The sequence below is a fragment of the Nicotiana tabacum genome, chromosome 14, assembly GCF_000715075.1.
Source record: "Nicotiana tabacum cultivar K326 chromosome 14, ASM71507v2, whole genome shotgun sequence".
Lineage (NCBI taxonomy): Eukaryota > Viridiplantae > Streptophyta > Magnoliopsida > Solanales > Solanaceae > Nicotiana > Nicotiana tabacum.
The window spans coordinates 106,882,836-106,902,373 of NC_134093.1; positions in this window are offsets into that span (position 1 = coordinate 106,882,836).

Consider the following 19,538-nt stretch of genomic DNA (forward strand, 5'->3'; position numbering starts at 1 on the left):
TTTTTGCAAATGAATATGACATGCATACAAGAATTATTATTTTTGGGTTTTTACTGATTGAATATGATATTGCATTCACTTGTATGATCTGCTTGTATATGTGCACCTTCATTTTGGCTTAGAGCATTCTAAACTTTGGTTCTCAAAGTGGAAAAGAAAAATATTAGGAGCAAGATATAAAGTAGTAGGAGATGAAATGTAACTTATTGTGCAAAAGATGTTTGGCTTGTGAACTTACTACAGAAACACATGTTCACAACTTTATCTGGCAAAAATGTATCCATCTTAAATTGGAAATTGCAATTTGAAGAAATGATAATCTTACACCTCCACCGGCCCCTTCCTTGGCAGGCTACTCGGCATTTTAGTTCTAAGAAGATTCCATGGTATGTTCCTCTATGAATAAACAGTTTGTTCTATTGGATTAACTTTTCCCATCTGGATTTCATCATTTGAAATGAATTGTCTTTGCTATTTCTCTTCAGCCATCCTCAACTTGTAGGTACTCTAGTCGAGATATCAAAAAACGAAGGGTGAGTCACTATCTTAAACAATTCAAGTTTGCTCATGGAAGCTTAGATATTATAGTTACAAGATTGTATGAGGTAAACCGCTTGTTTCTTTTATCTATTTAATTGGCTTTCTGTGCTTGTTAGCATTATTGGTGTCTCTGAGAATTATAAATGAGTTGCATTTTTGCTTTCTATTTTGTTGCTTTGGTATCTTTACTCGACCACTAATTGATTGCATTATTGGACATACATATGATTTCCACTAACTGATAGTACTTGCAAATGCGATTCATTGTCATCTGAGTAGTATTCACTTTCAACTTCTTTGTCGCCTATCCGTTAAATCAATATAAGGTTATTGAATAATACTTTCAATACAACAGTTACGTGGTTCAACGCCAGAGGATCAGATAACTTCTCAAATCTGAGCTCGCCTCATATTTGATAGTCATATTAACTTTGCCAAATTTTGGATTGTGTTAGATTTGATAATGTTACAAGTAATTTCGGATGAAAAGGGGGTTGTGATGCCTCCTACCATGGCAGTTAGCAGGGTTCTATAAGCACTTTCGACTGTCTTCTTTGACGTTATTTGGCTTTTATATTTTCACTTGGCATTATACATACAGCCAGGAATTCCCTCATATTCAAATTCAGAGATTTTAACTTTTTAGTCAACGTTGAACATTAATGTGAATTTGCGAAATGGATGAATATAGAAGAATGAAGATGTCTGTAAACTGCTATAATTATGAGTGCAGAAATAGCTTATGACCTATTTTGTATCGTAGCTACCTCATTGCCTGGATTCTTTTTCAGCCACTCCCCCAGCTGATTCCTTGTCTTGCTTCATTTTCTTTCATTGGATTGGAATTTGGTTTTCGAGAAAATAAAAATGCATCTTCAAGAAAACTTCTTTTATCATGCCAATATTTAGCAAGGCTTGGAAGTTGGTTTAGCCTTTTGCTGTCGAGCTTTCTACGGTGAACTTTTAACTTCATTTTTCTTCTTGCTAGTTTACTTCAAATGGTGTTGGAGATAGGTAATCACAATGGCTGAAAGACACACTTGAAAATAGTGAAAGCAAATGGTGCCTTGTCAAAAGTCCTACATCAGTGGATGACAATTTTGAATGGGAATTTCACCCTATAAAAGGAGGCGTAATATTTAGGATTTAAGTACACCTCTCATTTGCCTTTTTTATCTTCTTAAGGCAAATTTGTATCTTCTCTCTTTAGCATTATTTCACTTGTAATTTTGGAGTGGAATAAAATATTGATTGTGTCCGAGGAAGTAGGCAAAATTGGCAAAACCTCGTAAATTCTGGTGTTATTTTATTGTTGTCTTATTGTCTTGTTTATTATTTAGTGGTTGTCATAATTTTTGGTATAATAGTTGTGACTCATTCACACTATATACATTTGGCTTCCGCAACAATTGGTATCAGAACCAAGGTACTGTCTAAGTATGCTCTGTGGTTACAACATAGTCTGATCTTCCACATCAGAAAAGATCTATCTGGGTAACTGAGTCAAGGTTCTGTCTGAGTATGCTCTGTGGTTGCAGCTTAGTCTGATCTTCCACACCAAAAAGGAATTAATCTTGATTTGTGTCGTCAGCTATTAAATAATATTTGTGTCAAAATGGAAGACAATAAACAAGAAGAATCTACATCAAGTGTCAATAATACGTCATTGTTGGCATCTTCGCTTATGACAAGAATTGTGTCAAATGCGAAATTTGCGGTAGAAATTTTTGACGGGTCAGGACATTTTGGGATGTGGCAAGGTGAGGTTCTAGATGTTTTTTTTCAACAAGGGCTAGATCTTGCCATTGAAGAAAAGAAGCCAGATGTTATTGGAGAAGAAGATTGAAAAATTATCAATCGTGTTGCTTGCGGTACCATTCGATCCTACCTTGCTAGAGAGCAGAAATATCCATACACAAAGAAAACTTCTGCAAGTAAATTATGGAAAGCACTGGAGGATAAATTTTTGAAGAAAAACAGTCAAAATAAATTGTACATGAAGAAGAGACTGTTTCGCTTCACCTACGTTCCTGGTACCACAATGAATGAACATATTACCAGTTTCAATAAGTTGGTCACAGATTTGCAAAATATGGATGCAACTTTTGATGATGGTGACTTGACCTTGATGTTGTTGGGGTCACTTTCTAATGAGTACGAGCACCTTGAAACTACTTTACTCCATGGAAATGACGAAATTTCTCTCAGAAAAGTTTGTTCGGCTTTGTACAGCTATGAACAAAGAAAGGGAGAAAAACAGAAGGGCGGAGAAGGAGAAGCACTAATTGTGAGGGGTCGTCCTCAAAATCAAACGAGGACTAAGAAGGGAAGATCCAAGTCGAGATCTAGACCCAGCAAAGATGAATGTGCCTTTTGTCGAGAAAAGGGGCACTGGAAGAAAGACTGTCCGAAGTTGAAGAATAAGGCCAGACATAACAATGGAAAGGCCATTATGGATTCAAATGTAGCTGATTGTGATGATTCAGACTTCTCATTAGTTACAACAGAGTTATCAACATCATCAGACATATGGTTGATGGACTCGGCTTGTAGCTATCATATGTGTCCCAACAAGGACTGGTTCGTAAATTTTCAAGAAGGAGAATATGGAGTCATCCACACAGCGGATAATAGCCCTCTTACCTCATATGGCATTGGTTCAATAAAATTAAGGAGCCATGATGGAATGATCAGAACATTAACATATGTTCGATATGTACCGGGTTTGAAGAAAAATCTCATCTCTGTGGGAGCCCTAGAATCAAAAGGGTTCAAAATCATTACAGAAAATGGAGTGATGAGAATATGCTCCGATGCACTAGTGGTAATGAAGGCCAATCGAAAGAACAATAACATGTACCTCTATCGTGGTAGTACAGTTATTGGGACAACAACAGTGACATCCAGTGATGACAAAGAGGCAGAAGCAACCAGGCTATGGCACATGCGCTTGGGACATGCTGGAGGGAAATCCTTGAAAGCTCTATCTAATCAAGGATTGTTAAAAGGCGTAAAGACTTGCAACTTGGAATTTTGCGAGCATTGTGTCAAAGGGAAACAAACAAGGGTAAAATTTGGTACATCGATCCATAATACTAAAGGCATTTTAAATTATGTACACTCTGATGTTTGGGGTTCTTCCAAAACACCTTCATTGGGTGGGAAGCACTATTTTATAACCTTTGTTAATGATTTTTCCCCAAGAGTGTGGGTGTATACAATGAAGAGGAAAGATGAAGTGTTGGGAATTTTTCTCAAATGGAAGACAATGGTAGAGAATCAAACAGGCAGGAGGATCAAGTGTATTCACACAGACAATGGAGGTGAATACAAAAATGATCATTTCAATAAGGTCTGTGAAAATGATGGCATCGTCCGACACTTCACTGTCAGACATACACCACAACAGAATGGAGTGGCAGAACGTATGAATCGGACTTTATTAGAGAAGGTACGGTGTATGTTGTCCAATGCTGGCTTGGGCAAAGAATTTTGGGCTTAGACAATTACATATGCATGCCACCTCATTAATCGTCTACCATCTGCTGCTATTGATGGAAAGACACCATTTGAAAAATGGTATGGAAAACCTGCTGTAGATTATGACTCTTTGCACGTGTTTGGCTCAATTGCATACTATCATGTGAAAGAGTCAAAATTGGATCCGAGAGCAAAAAAGGCTATATTTATGGGGATTACTTCTGGAGTCAAAGGATACCGCTTATGGTGTCCAAAGACAAGGAATATTATATTCAGCAGAGATGTTACCTTTGATGAATCTGCCATAACAGATAAGGTGACAGTTGAAGATGTCAAACAAACTGGTGGTGCATCAAAGCAGGTGGAGTTTGAGGGAAAATTTATTTTTCCTACACAAGAAGCAGAGGAGGAAACTCATGAAGATTACCCTCTGGAAGAAGAGCCAGTAGAGAGGGAGATTCCAACTCAGGAACCTCGACAACAACTTGAATCAATAGCAACCAGCAGGCCAAAAAGGACAATAACGAAACCTGTTCGTCTCATAGAGACGGTTGCTTGTGCAACCTCAATTGTAGCTGATGGTGTTCCTACCACTTATAAAGATGCAACCCAAAGTTCAGAAGAAGATAAGTGGAGGATTGCCATGAATGAAGAAATGCAGTCCCTTCATCAGAATCATACATGGAAATTGGCCAATCTCCCGAAGGGAAAGAATTGGGTGCAAATGGGTTTTTGCAAAGAAAGAAGGATTTCCTAACCAAGAAGATGTTCGCTACAAAGCAAGATTGATGGCCAAAGGATATGCTCAGAAGGAGGGAATTGATTACAATGAAGTATTTTCTCCAGTTGTAAAACATTCCTTTATTAGAATTATGTTGGCTTTGGTAGCACAGTTAGATTTGGAACTAGTTCAGATGGATGTAAAAACTGCGTTTTTATATGGAAACTTGGAGGAGAAAATCTACATGAATCAGCCAGAAGGATTCAAAGTTGCTGGAAAAGAAAATATGGTATGCAAACTTGAAAAATCGTTGTACGGATTGAAACAATCTTCTAGACAATGGTACAAGCGATTTGACAAGTTTATGTTGCGGCAAGGGTACAAGAGAAGCAAATACGATCATTGTGTGTATTTGCGCAAACTTAATGATGGTTCCTTTGTATATCTTCTCCTATATGTTGATGATATGTTGATAACTTCCAAGAATTCGAAAAAAATTGATAAGTTGAAGATTCAACTGAAGGAGGAGTTCGAGATGAAGGATCTGGGTGAGGCAAAGAAAATTTTTGGCATAGAGATAATAAGAGATAGACGTTCAAAGAAACTCTGTTTATCTCAGAAAGAATATTTGAAGAGAGTACTACAGCGTTTTGGCATAGATAAGAAGACTAAGCCAATTAGTACACCACTTGCTCCCCATTTTAAGCTAAGTACTACTATGTCGCCAAAGGATGAAACTGAACAGGAGTATATGTCAAGGGTACCATACGCAAATGCTGTTGGTAGCTTGATGTATGCAATGGTTTGTACGAGACCTGACATTTCACAAGCCGTTGGAGTTATTAGCAGATATATGCATAATCCAGGAAAGGAGCATTGGCAAGCTGTGAAATGGATTCTACGGTATATTCATAGTACTGTAGATGTTGGGTTAGTTTTTGAGCAGGAAGGCAATCGGTCTGTAGTTGGATATTGTGACTCAGATTTTGCGGGTGATTTGGACAAACGAAGGTCAATGTTGCGACCAAACACACTCACGCAAGTATACGCGGTCGTCAAGTAATAAAGTGACTAAAAGTCGGATGTCGAACCCACGAGGACTTATGATTAACTATTAACTAAATTAGACTATCCCAATTATCTAAATAAGAATTAAATCTAAAAATATTTTATTCTAACTAATTAAATAAGAAAAATATAACTAATAAACTTTGAACAGAGGAAGAGCAGATTTTAATGATATCAATGTAATGAAAACGATCTAGGGTTATGGGCTATCTAACAATCCTATTGTATTCTTCAATTGAATTGACCGACTAATTTATCTAGCTTATTAGTTGACAGGGTTAATATTGCTCATAAGAATCTGTCGAGTTCTTACTCGCCTATTCAGGCTAACCTAACGCCTATATGTCTATGGAGTTAGAATCAACAAGAACGCATTTATAATTCCTGTAAATCAACCAAGCAAGGCAATTAGGTATATGTCTATCCTAACCACGAATCCGTTCCCCGATGCCCGAGTTCAAGAACTTGCCCTACTCAATCCTATATGCAATATAGAATTCCCACTTTCGAGTTCAATTCTAGATTCGTAGATAATATTCAATTGGTGATCAAGCAATTAAATAATTAAGCGCAAGATTGAATAAATAAACTAATATGATAAATCAAGAAGTCAAAATCAATATCCGAATAACAATAGTCATGAAAGAACCATAACCCTAGAACGTGAAGTTTAGCTCCACATAGACATGGTAGCCAAACAACAAATCATACAAAGAAACATAAAAATTACTAAGTTTGGTGGGAGAAAGATGAAACTTGATGAATTCCGGCCTCCACAGCTTTTTCGTGGCTTTTTTCCCTCTTCCCAATATGTTCGATAACCTAAAAGAGGCGTTTTTAGCTTATATATTGCGTACAAAAGTCGTGGGCCAAAGCTCTCCCATTCCTAGTCCAATTCGGCTTCAGGGATTGATGCTAAGGTGGATGCGACGCATCCACCTTGTCCTCCATTTCAATTTTTTTGCCTGCGAAGGTGGATGCGACGCATCCACCTTGTCCTCTATTTCTCAGCTTCGCACGCGATGGCGGACGCGATGGCACAACTTCACTGCTAAGGTTGCATGCAGGATGATGTTTTCCTAGGTTGGATGCGACGCATCCAACCCTTCTTCCTCTAGCTAAACCACCTTTTCTTCATATTTTGCACTCCGAACACCTTAAATCGTCACACATAACTTAATTAGTCATCAAACCAATAATTACACCATGTTGGGTGTTTTAAAGATTAAATAACATCAAAAAGTGGTTAAAGCATGGGTAAAGTAACATTAACACATATCGAAATATGCCAAACATCACTACCCCACACTTAAACCTTTGTTCGTCCTCGAACAAACCATCCTATAGTAGACGAAACAAAATTAAACTCTTATCGTTCAAAGCACACTACATCTATGACCATGATTATTTGCTACAATTAGGCTCTAGACTATGCATCAACACACTTCCCTTTTCTTAGGCCCTTCTTTAAACATATTCGAACAAAGACAACATGCTCATAACAATCCTAACCTCAAAAACCGACTCAATGTCACAATGCACTCATGGCTTGAACAACCAACATCATAGAGAAGTCTAATAACGTTACCTATCCCTCGTGAAACCATGTGCCCTCACAACAAAAGCAAAGAGAGTAGAATCAATCCACACATTCGAATCTCATGCTCACAAAGAAAATCGCTCACTCTCACAAAAAGAAGTCGCATGCATGCAGTTGGTACCATAGGCTTGCCCTTAATGTAAATCTCTACTAATGTAAGCTCGCTCGATCTAAAATCAATTAGGACTTTTTTCATGGTTGTAATGTGGGCTAAGGGACGGGTAGGATATATTTTAGGAATAGTGACTCAACTTCCTAAGCACTTTAACACATCATCAAATAACTTAAGCGCAAATTCTTCAACACCACTTCAATTTCACAAATAATATCACCCCAACAATATTTCCTCTTTCTTTAAGCACTACTTTAATTCATACCCACTAGCAAGAACAAGATAACCATTTATTCATTTATATTTTTCTTTCTTCTTTTTTTTTTTCTATATTTTTCTTTCTTTCAATTTCCGCTAGTGGTGTATTATTTTACAGAATAAGTGCACCCTTCTTTCTTTCATTGGTTCCACTCAAAAGTCACCCCACACTTAGTCCCTTCTTACTTCTTTTAGCGCTCATCTAACAATTAAAGTGCTTTAAGAGGTAAAAGGATCAAAACAATGTTGATTAAGAATAAAAAGGGTATAGGCTTGTAATGTGGGTACCAAATAAAAGGTCTACAGGCTCAAAAAGGGTTAACTAGGGATAGATTTTATTTGTGATAAGCAATAAGCTCAAAAAGATCAAAGAAAGCCTAAAATCATTTTTCAAACCGAGCATCACCTAAAATTTCGCTTCAACTCACATACCGGGCAAGTTCTAGACACAAGTACATTACATGGACTACACAAAAACCTCACCACACATGGCACATGACTCGCTAAGGACGGTCACATTCCGACTCTCAAACAATGCAAGTATTCACGGAGCCACGAGATATTAAGCATTAAGCGCAAAGTGAACACAAGTCAAGAAAATGAGAAATAGGCGCCACAAAACATGCTATCCGTTTTAACAAGGCATCATCAATAATTTCAGAGTGAGAAGGGAAGATATTACATATGTAAAAGCTTAAATATGCCAGTATCAACCAAGTCAAGGGCACCTAGGTTCATCATTCTTCCTCCTTTTATTCCATACATTCCTACTCTACTCTAAAAAGAAAACAAAATTATCCGGTTCAAACTACATCCCATGGAAAAGAACCGAGGCACAAAGAAAAACCACAGGGGATTATTACTACCTAAAGAAAGCTAAAAGATATATTTTGAATTTTTTTGTTTAGACTTTAATCCCTCAAGAAAACTGTCTAGGAGATCAATCGTCGGGAAAAGTCCAATTTTTCTACTTTTTCGTTTTTTTTTTTTTTTCCTTCACCAAAGCTACTACACTTAAGAATGAGTACTACAACTAAGCTAAAATAGCACAGAAACTTATCCAAACGATCTCCTCACCCCACACTTAAAATTTTGCAATGTCCTCAATGCACATTATAAATAATAAGAGGGTAAACGAGACTCCCTGGTAGGCCAAAGGCCGAAACAATAGCGGCTCACGAGGTACTCAGACTTCCCCCAGGCATCGTCCTTTGTGTGGGCACCCCACACTTAGTCCTCACCATCTAGCTCGCTTTTGCACTCTTCTAATGGCTTTGCTTCCTATGCTCATAATCCTACAAAACAAAAATAAATACTACAAAAATAATATAATAAAAACAAAAATAAAAGAAGGTAGTAAAGCTGGGTTGCCTCCCAACAAGCGCCTAATTTAACGTCGCAGCACGACATGAGCTACTTTTTGCCTCCACCTCGAACTTATGAATTGCACCCCTAATTTGGCTTCAAGCTTTCTATTATGCTCCCAAGGCGGTGAGACAAATTTAATTGGGCCAAGCAACCAATATCGCGTTTTACACTTCTTGGCCTTCGGATGAGGTATGTAATTTTGTCTCTCTGGCACGACAAATTCAAGAATGTAAGCACCCCGTTCCTCATCCATTGGCTCCTCCAAAGGCTCAGATGACTCGATTTCCACGTCATCATCCAAACACAATTTTGAAAAATGTATGGAATGGGGACCAATACACCCTAACTTTAGAATTGTATTACTCTTTACATCCTCATATGTACAAACACTAGAGTCTTCACATATAATATTATTTACTTCCTCACATGACTCTAGAGTGCTTTCCTCGACATGGACATTATCAATACAAGTATGGACGAATGATTTACTCTCTCTTTTTAGCTCCTCAATTTGGCGTATAAGCTCCTTTTCAGCTTCACACAACTCAGAACTATTTTGTTGGGCGTTAGACGCATCAACCTTTGCAATTAATTTAGCTCCCAAGTCGTGAATATCAGTGCCAAAATTTTCAATCTCCTGTCCCAGTTCAGCTCTTCCTTCTATAAAGTGTCTCGTCCTATCAGTAATTTCCTCACGTTGAGCCTCATATATTTCTAACTTTTCAGCTTGTTCCACTAGCCATGTTTGGCTCAAAATCTCCACTTTTTCAAAATTTTCCTTTTCTTGAAACTCGCTCTCTTCATTCAATTCTTCCATATTAGCCTTCATTCTTGTGATTGTTGCCGTCATTCTTTTCATATCTTTTTTGAGTTCATCATGTTGCTCTGCTACTTGCCTCATAATATACCTAATATATGCATCATGTTCCATATCCTGCACTTCATTGCCCCTATCAAACTCACAAACATTGTTAGAAAGATCATAATAAGGGCTCTGAGAAGGATGAAAAGAATTAGAACAACCATCCCAAAGGCTATCTTGACCACCACACATATTACAAATATTCCACTTGAAGGATTGAGATTGTGCGCACAACTCGCTCCTGGGAACATTCTGACAATTTTTCCACCAGTGGGGTCCTCCACAATATGGACAAGGATCATCAAAATAAGAATAACCGTCATTCGAACAATTTTTATTCCAAGATGCCATGCTAAAATAAATAAAAAATACTAACTAAAATAAAATAATAAAAAAAACATGAATAGATAAAAAAAAATGTCTAATCTAGAAAAATAGCAAATTTCTAAGTCCCCGGCAACGGCGCCAAAAACTTGTTGCGACCAAACACACTCACGCAAGTATACGCGGTCGTCAAGTAATAAAGTGACTAAAAGTCGGATGTCGAACCCACGAGGACTTATGATTAACTATTAACTAAATTAGACTATCCCAATTATCTAAATAAGAATTAAATCTAAAAATATTTTATTCTAACTAATTAAATAAGAAAAATATAACTAATAAACTTTGAACAGAGGAAGAGCAGATTTTAATGATATCAATGTAATGAAAACGATCTAGGGTTATGGGCTATCTAACAATCCTATTGTATTCTTCAATTGAATTGACCGACTAATTTATCTAGCTTATTGGTTGACAGGGTTAATATTGCTCATAAGAATCTGTCGAGTTCTTACTCGCCTATTCAGGCTAACCTAACGCCTATATGTCTATGGAGTTAGAATCAACAAGAACGCATTTATAATTCCTGTAAATAAACCAAGCAAGGCAATTAGGTATATGTCTATCCTAACCACGAATCCGTTCCCCGATGCCCGAGTTCAAGAACTTGCCCTACTCAATCCTATATGCAATATAGAATTTCCACTTTCGAGTTCAATTCTAGATTCGTAGATAATATTCAATTGGTGATCAAGCAATTAAATAATTAAGCGCAAGATTGAATAAATAAACTAATATGATAAATCAAGAAGTCAAAATCAATATCCGAATAACAATAGTCATGAAAGAACCATAACCCTAGAACGTGAAGTTTAGCTCTACATAGACATGGTAGCCAAACAACAAATCATACAAAGAAACATAAAAATTACTAAGTTTGGTGGGAGAAAGATGAAACTTGATGAATTCCGGCCTCCACAGCTTTTTCGTGGCTTTTTTCCCTCTTCCCAATATGTTCGATAACCTAAAAGAGGCGTTTTTAGCTTATATATTGCGTACAAAAGTCGTGGGCCAAAGCTCTCCCATTCCTAGTCCAATTCGGCTTCAGGGATTGATGCTAAGGTGGATGCGACGCATCCACCTTGTCCTCCATTTCAATTTTTTTGCCTGCGAAGGTGGATGCGACGCATCCACCTTGTCCTCTATTTCTCAGCTTCGCACGCGATGGCGGACGCGATGGCACAACTTCACTGCTAAGGTTGCATGCAGGATGATGTTTTCCTAGGTTGGATGCGACGCATCCAACCCTTCTTCCTCTAGCTAAACCACCTTTTCTTCATATTTTGCACTCCGAACACCTTAAATCGTCACACATAACTTAATTAGTCATCAAACCAATAATTACACCATGTTGGGTGTTTTAAAGATTAAATAACATCAAAAAGTGGTTAAAGCATGGGTAAAGTAACATTAACACATATCGAAATATGCCAAACATCAGTCAACTACTGGTTATGTGTTTACTTTTGCAAAGGCACCAGTTAGTTGGAAGTCTACGTTGCAGTCAACAGTTGCTTTGTCTACAACAGAGGCAGAGTACATGGCTATTATAGAGGCTGTGAAGGAGGCAATTTGGCTTCAGGGGTTGCTAAAGGAGCTTGGTATTGAACAAAAAAATATTATAATTTTTTTGTGATAGTCAAAGTGCTATTCAATTAGCGAAGAACCAAGTTTATCATGCAAGGACGAAGCACATTGATGTTCGGTATCATTTCGTATGAGAAATCATAGAAGAAGGTGGAGTCACGGTGAAGAAAATTCATACTACGGAGAACCCTGCTGATATGCTAACAAAAGTGGTGGCTGCGGTCAAGTTTCAACATTGTTTGGATTTGATCAATATTGTTGAACACTAAAGATTGAAGATGAAGACACAACCAAAATTTGTTATTGAGAGAAAATTGAAGATGTGGAATTTTGCCAAGGTGAAGATTTGTTGAAATTGTCAAAAGTCCCACATCGGTGGATGACAATTTTGAATGGGAATTTCACCATATAAAAGGAGGCCTAATGTTTAGGATTTAAGTACACCTCTCATTTGCCTTTTTTATCTTCTTAAGGCATTTGTATCTTCTCTCTTTAGTATTATTTCACTTGTAATTTTGGAGTGGAATAAAATATTGATTGTGTCCGAGGAAGTAGGCAAAATTGGCAAAACCTCGTAAATTCTGAAGTTATTTTATTGTTGTCTTATTGTCTTGTTTATTATTTAGTGGTTGTCATAATTTTTGGTATAGTAGTTGTGACTCATTCACACTATATACATTTGACTTCCGCAACACCTTCAAGCTGCATTATTTTACTCCAAAGAGAAAATATGATAATGCATTGCCTCAACAGTTGTGACCTGACCTCCCTATGTGACTAAAGTGAGCGTAAATGTAGGTGCATTGCTGCCGGAATTCATCCACTGGTAGCTTGTGAAGAAGATACTACTCTAACGGAACTAAAACACGAGTTACAGTCTTTACATGGCGTAACTGAAATATGGAGTGGTAAGTCAAAGTTTTAATGCTATCTCCAAGAACCTGAGGAATACCTTAATGCCGGATACCATCTTCCTCTGCAAATCTATTTCTCAATATCCACAAAATCTAAACATAGACCATGGGCTTTGATCTTGTGGTAAGAGCGCAACACGTGGTGTACATTAGGTGTACGCCACGGGTTCGAATCTTGCCGAAGATAAAAGCTCGGATTTTAAGGGGAAAAGGGTAGAGGGACGGGCACATTATCTTGTTTATATAAGAAACTTAATTAACTTATATTGTTCTTGTTTTGCTTTTTCCTGTTTAGGATGCATATATAAGTGGACAGGATTGTGCTGACAATGTTGAGAAAAGGCCTATTGCAAAATCCAAAACTGGAACTGCCAGATATAAAGAACCTTTGCTGACTATAGTGAATCAGAACTTGCCCTACTCTATGTGAGTATTTCTCTTGATATTCAGTAGACTTTTGAGACTAAGTCTACCCTTTCTACTATCATTGTATAACACATTCTCTTAATTTTTGATTTTCTTAGGCAAAATGTAAATGGATTCCTACTTCACAAAGTCAGTGCTCTAGAGATTGTGAGTATCTTGCATCTGGTTCAATATTTTACATAAACACCTTATATTATGTTTTTGATGTGATAACAATTAGTATTTCTAGCAGGTATCCTACTTAGTCACCTTGGAAGGTGATGTTGTGCAGAATTTTTTCTCCATCAAAGAGGCGAAGAGATTATGTAGATATACCGCGAATATTGATGTTTGTATTTGTTATTGTCATAAGGAGATCCAATCAATTATTGGTGATGAATCTTACCTTTTTCCCTTCTTCGGAGTAAGGGGGGAGGGGAAGAAAAGGGACCAAAAATAGTGAATTCAACATTCGTGCTCACTACTAAAAAAGGGGGAAAATCGACCGAAGTTGGTCGGTAATTAGCAAAATCGACAGATTCGTGGCGGTAGGTAATTGTAAGGTCGGTAGAGCTAATCGACCGACTTTGTTCGGTATTTTCCGACCGATTTCGGTCGGTCAATTAAATTCCAAAAAAGAAAAAATTACCGAAAAATAGACCGAAATAGGTCGGTATTTTAATTATGTAATTAAAAAATACACCATCTGGGAATCAAACCGAGGTCTGTACTGTAGCAGGATACTATTCTACCACTAGACCGTTGATGCATTTTGTTTTAAGACTGTTTTTATTTTATTTATATTCTTTAATTGTATTTTTGCGCGAAAATAACCTATCGATGTCGGTTGATTTATTAAAAAATAAAATCACCGACCGAATTCGGTCGGTTTTTAAAAATGACCGGCCGAATTAACCGACCAATTTCGGTCGGTTTTTTTAATATTAATTTTAATTTATTTTAAATAAAAAACCGACCAAAGGTGTCGGTTTCTTGAAAAAAAAAATCGTGGGACGCAAAAATAGTTTTCCGCATTTATGTGCCAAAGAAAACAGACCAAAGTTGGTTAGTTTCGTAAAAAAATAATTCGGTCTGTTTTTTGACTGTTTTTTTGACCGACCGATTCCGCGGTCGGTTTTTGCCGAATTTATAGTAGTGGATCAAGTTCGAATTAATATTCACCATTTTGGGTGCAAAGTGGAGAGGTTCAATAAAAGGCAAAACGTTTTGATATAGGGTGTGTTTTAGTTGGTCAGTTTGCTTTCAACCTCTTTGGTTTGCCTTTGTAACTGAGTATCCTACATGCTATAATTTGATGCAGACTGCTAGCAGACAACGATCTATATTGTCCATATTTTATAATTTGTGGTAATTTTGGTGGTTTTGCTCTTTGAGTATTTGCTCGAGGAGGATGCTCAATTTAGGGGATGGACTACTGGCGTTTTGCATCACTTCTTGAGCTCTTCAGAGTGCTTTTGAAATGAAAATATTTGAGAGTTTTTTCATCCTGGCCATCAAGAAGAACGATTAACCACTGTTTTGTGGTAGGAGTGTAGATCTTTAGATATTAATGTTGTCTTTCTTGTTAACTTTTGATGTGTACCAATAGTTGCAGTAGTAGTCATTTGATCTGACTAATAAAACTTTTTTATTTTAATCAACTTTAAATACTGCAATTGGGTTGAAATTTTGAGTTTGTCACATTCTTAGTTTAACAAGTATTAGCAATTTTGAAGAAGGCCGTGTGTTTACATGGTCATTTTATCTTTCCTTTAATTATTTTGGCAGTGGATATTGAAGGAGAAAATGTTTGTTAAGAAGAGGGTGTTAAGGAAAGTATTGGTATTTGGAAGGTCAAAGTGGGTTGGAAAATAAAGCAGGTGGCCATCAAGAAGAAGATGAATTGTTGTGAACTCTTTTCTTCTGGCTTCTGCATAGTTATGTTTTGTTATTAGGTGGTAAAAGTGTAGATTTGTCAAGACCCGGAAATCCCACCCTCAAGACCGTGATGGCACCTAATATTTCACTTGCTAGGCAAGCCAACGATATAATCGTTTATCCATTTTTAACAGTTCAAATTAAATAATAATAAAGAACCGAAATAACTGAAATAAATTCTGAAATAAAGTGTGAAAAAACATAACAACTGAAATATCTAAAACAACCCGAAATCTGATGTCACAAGTGCACAAGCTACTAGAATATTACAAATAAAGGTCTGAATAAAAGTAAAGCTGTCTGAAAGAAAAAAAATACACATCTAAGATAAAGGAGGAGCGGACTTCATGGCTGTGAACGCCGAGCAACTGTACCTCAAGTCTCCACACTGATAGTCAACCCGAGCAATCTACTGACCACCGCTGGGACAAACTCCAAAATCTGCCCAAGAAGTGCAGAGTGTAGTATGAGTACAACCGACCCCATGTACTCTATAAGTGATGAGCCTAACCTCGATGAAGTAGTGACGAGGCTAAGGCGAGCCACTTACAATAACCTGTACGCAGTATAAAATAATGACATGTAAGGAACATACGGAAACAAAATAAGGAAGTTAACTCATGAAAATAACTCAGTTCTCGAAGAAAATTAGTAAATGCCAGAAATACCAATCCTTAGAGTCTCGTATGAAATTACCGAAGCCAACACAACACAATACGGAATAGAAACATATAAACTGTTGCGGCGCGCAACCCGATCCCACCGTACAACACTATCCTCCCTCATTCCACCATATAAATATCAATAACAATAAGTACATATATATGTTGCGGTGCATAACCCGATCTCATCATATTGTCAGAATCAATACCGTAATCACCATTATTTCACCATATCAATCCACCCTTATTTCACCTGTTGCGACATGCAACCCGATCCCACTATATCAATATAAATTGACCCTTATTTCACCATATCAATCCACCTTTATTTCACCTGTTGCGGCGCGCAACCCGATTCCACCATATCAATATAAATAAATCAATGAGTACAATCAAATTAATAACTCGAATCACAAGAATCTCTACGATTAAGGAATATGAAACAAAACTAGAAAGAAAGTCTTGTGCCAAATTGGGAATTCACTATAATTAATATTAAGCAGTAAGACAAGTCAAGTAAATGATAATTAAAGGGTGCAAGTAAGTCAATTAAGGCAAGCAACAGTCAATCATGGAAGCATGGGAGAATCTAATATTTTTAACACTAGAATAATAATTGGCAAGTAGCAAGTAAAGGCAGGGGAAACATTTAAGGCATGTAACAGCTAAGGCATGGAATGAAACAATTAATGAAATACGAAAAGCAGGAAAACAAGTATTTTGGCGGCATATATACACTCGTCTCCTCGCATATACGCTGCTACACATGAATTTTACATAGCACACAGCTCAAGTGTTCCTAATTCCGTCAAATCAAGGTTGAACCCAACACTTACCTTGCTTCGCAATCCACTCAAAATTCAATCACGGCCTTGCCTTTCGAACAAGCCTCCAAACCAACCAAATCTAACAAATTATTAACCGAACGATTCATATTAATCTTTAGAAACTACTCACGAATGAAAGAGGTTCAATTTAGATCATTATTGAAAAAGTCAACAAAAGTTAACTCCAAGCTCGCTTGGTCAAAAATCAAGGTTCGGACCAAAACCCGATTACCCAGCCACCCCCGATCCCGGTTATGCAATTCAATTCAAAATTTGACCTCAATTCGAGGTCTAAATCCCAATTTTACAAAAATTCCTAATTCTACCGAAATCCTTAATTTCTACCATGGAAATCGTAGATTTAAGGTTGAAATCTTATGAAATGTAATGGGTAATTGAAAGAAAGTAGGTTAGAGTGACTTACAAATGAATTTAGGAAGAAACGTGCTTGAGAAAATCACCTATAAGATTTTTAGGGTTGAGAATTTGGAAGAATGAGCTAAAATCCTATTTTCTCAGCTTTTGTTCAGGCGCAGATGTCGCAATTGCAACCTGGGGTTCACAATTGTGAACCCCGCAAATGCGAGAATGCATTCGCAAATGCGAAGAATTCACACCTCTGTTGCCATCGCAAATGCGAACAATTTGTTCGTAAATGGGAACCTGACACTATCACAAATGTGATAGAAATCTCGCAAAAACGAGAACCTAGTCCCCAGCCCATGCTCACAAATGCGATGCTGTGATCACAAATGCGAGGCTCACAATTTCGAGCCAGCCCTTGCAAATGCGAGATCTGCAGTTCAGCACCAGATGACAACTTGCACTAGCTATGATTCTAAGTCAAAAACCACTCCGAAGCCTATTTGAAACTCACCCGAGCCGTCAGGGCTCCAAACCAAATATGCACACAAGTCCAAAAATATCATACAAACTCGCTCACGCGATCAAAACACCAAAATAACATCTATAACTACGAATCAGATACCAAAACGCATGAAATTTTCAATGAAACTTAAGAACTTTCAATATTTCAACCGCGCGTCCGAATTATGTCAAATCAACTCCGTTTTACATATAATTTTGCAGATAAGTCATAAATATAGTAATGAACTTATACCAAATCTTGGAACCAAAATCCGGACCCGGTAGCAACAAAGTCAAACTTAGAATTTTTTTAAACTTTGAAACTTCTAGCTATCAACAAATTGCGATAATTCCAGCTAGGGACTTCCGAATTCGATTTCGGACATACGCCCAAGTCCCAAATCACGATACGGATCCTCTGGGACAGTCAAAATACTGATCCGGGTCCATCTGCTCAAAACGTTTACCGAAGTCAACTCAAATGAGTTTTTAAGGCACGATTTCACATTTTTATCAAATTTTCACATAAAAACCTTCCGGAAAAAGACACGGACTACGCACGTAAATCGAGAAAGGCTAAACGGAGATAATCGAGGTTCCGAAACATAGAATTTATGGTTTAAACTATAAATGACCTATCGGGTCATCACATTTTCCATCTCTAAAATAAACGTTTGTCCTCGGAGGGACATAGAAAAGTACCTAGACTGGTGAAAAGTTGTGGATATCTGCTCTGCATGTCCAACTTGGACTCCCAGGTGGCTGCCTAAATCGTCTGACCTCTCCACTATACTCGAACTGAAGGATAACTCTTAGACCTCAACTGTCGGACCTGCCGATCTAGAATAGACACTGACTCCTCCTCATAAGTCAAATCCTTGTCCAATTGGAATGAGCTGAAATCTAACACATGGGACAGATCATCGTGGTACTTCCGGAGCATGGGCATATGGAACATCGGATGGATTGCTGATAAAATAGATGGCAATGCGGGCTTGTAGGCCATCTCTCCCACTCTCTGAAGAATCTCAAACGGTCCGATAAACCTAGGGCTCAACTTGCCCTTCTTTCTTAACCTCATCACACCCTTCATGGGTGAAACCCGGAGCAACACCCTCTCTCCGACCATGAATGCAACATCAGGAACTCTACAGTCGATATAACTCTTCTGCCTAGACCGAGCGATGCGAAGTCGATCCTGAATAATCTTGACCTTATCCAAGGCATCCTGTACCAAATCTGTACCCAACAACCGAGCCTCCCCCGGCTCGAACCATCCAACTGGAGAATGACATCGCCTCCCGTATAATGCCTCATAGGGAACCATCTGAATGCTCGACTAGTAGCTGTTGTTGTAGGCAAACTCCGCAAGTGGCAAGAACTGGTCCCAAGAACCCCCGAAATCCATAACACAAATGCAAAGCATATCCTCTAATATCTAAATAGTGTGCTCGGACTGTCCGTCCGTCTGGGGATGAAATGTTGTGCTCAACTCAAACTGCGTGCCCAACTCACGATGTACTACCCTCCAGAAGTATGAGGTGAACTGCGTACCTCGATAAAAAATGATAGACACGGGCACACCATGAAGACGGATGATCTCGCGGATGTAGATCTCATCTAACTGCTCTGAAGAATAGGTAACTGCCACTGGAATGAAATATGCCGACTTGGTCAGCCTGTCCACAATGACCCGTATCGCGTTGAACTTCCTTTGAGTCTGTGGGAGTCCAATAACAAAATCCATAGTGATACGCTCCCACTTTCACTCAGGAATCTCTAGCTTCTGAAGCAAACTACCAGGTTTTTGATGCTCGTACTTAACTTGCTAACAATTTAGACACCAAGCTACATATATAACTATATCCTTCTTTATCCTCCTCCACCAATAATGCTGTCGCAAGTACTGATACATCTTGGCGGTACCCGGATGAATGAAATGCCG